Genomic DNA, 1,297 nt, shown 5'->3' with positions numbered 1-1,297 from the left:
GCATCGATTGCCTCAAAGTAGCGTATTTAGAAGGAAATCATATTCATGTCGACTTTCCTTCGATACAATCGCACGACACGACTCCTACACTTATAATACTTCATTCGACAGCCAACACACACGATGATATTTCGGCAGTATCAGAAAATAAACTTAAAACAACGCGTTCTTGAAGAAGAGTAAGATTTCCAGAACATTTAAACAACGAGAGCACGTAAGACACCAGTTAATATTTTGCTTCATCTCGATTTTCCATAGCATTATATATAATATTTAAGAAAATCGATTTTTATATGCTTATATTCATATATATTTATTATTTTGCCAATATGTATATTGAAAATGTATTTTAAAAAATAAAAAAAAACATTATGTTTAAATCGCTTTTACGCTATTTTCCTTATTCGCCCATTTTCTGTCTTAATGCGCGTACGAATTTATCTGGACATGCACTAACATATTCTTTTTTTCTTCTCCAGGACAGCTGGAAAAGACGATAAAAAGAACGATGAGGTTTACGAGGAACCAAAATTTTCATTGTACATTATTTTCTCACTATATTGCTTTTCATGGTCCCTTATAGTAAGGAAAGACGATCAGACGCTTCTAAACCTAGTAAGCTATCGGAAGAGTGTTTACCAACGACAATACTCGTTGGGTTTAAACTTCTGGCTGGCCAGGTTTTAGTGTCATCAGTGCCCCACTAGGGGGGTGAGTGATATGTAGCGTTAAATAAATACCCAAAATGGATAGCTCTGTAAGTTTTCGACATTGGATGTTGACCACATTAGATTTAATGGACTCACCTAGCTGAAGGCGCTCGGTCATGCTTCCGCACCAGATCACGAGTGGGAACGCCGTGCTCAACATCTACTGCAATCGATAGCCAGACTAGATCAGACGATTCTCGATATATTGATAGTCATCAAGTATATCTTCCGATCTCCTCGATTCTGTCTTTTGATTTCTCTTGGTGGGTACGAGTTATATTAGATGTTACTCGATAAAGCGTTGTCAAACTCCGAATGCTTGTTGCATCTTCAAACTCTATGTCTTAAGTCTGCTAAATAAGCTTGATATGTGCAAATCCATGTGACCTGATGATACTTATATTGGGCTATCAAACGAATTAGCAGATATTGTCACGAATACCTTAGCATAAATATTAGTCTATCTGTAACACAGAGAAATACTGACATGTAAGCCAAACAAGCGTGGTCGTTGAGATTTTAGAAAACATCATTCGGAAGGTGTCGTTCAAGAATATACTAAAATAATTAATTTTCATAAAACCAGA

The sequence above is a fragment of the Schistosoma haematobium genome, chromosome ZW (genome assembly GCF_000699445.3).
Source record: "Schistosoma haematobium chromosome ZW, whole genome shotgun sequence".
NCBI lineage: Eukaryota > Metazoa > Platyhelminthes > Trematoda > Strigeidida > Schistosomatidae > Schistosoma > Schistosoma haematobium.
The sequence above is the reverse complement of the archived record's forward strand: the minus strand, read 5'-3'. Positions refer to the sequence as shown.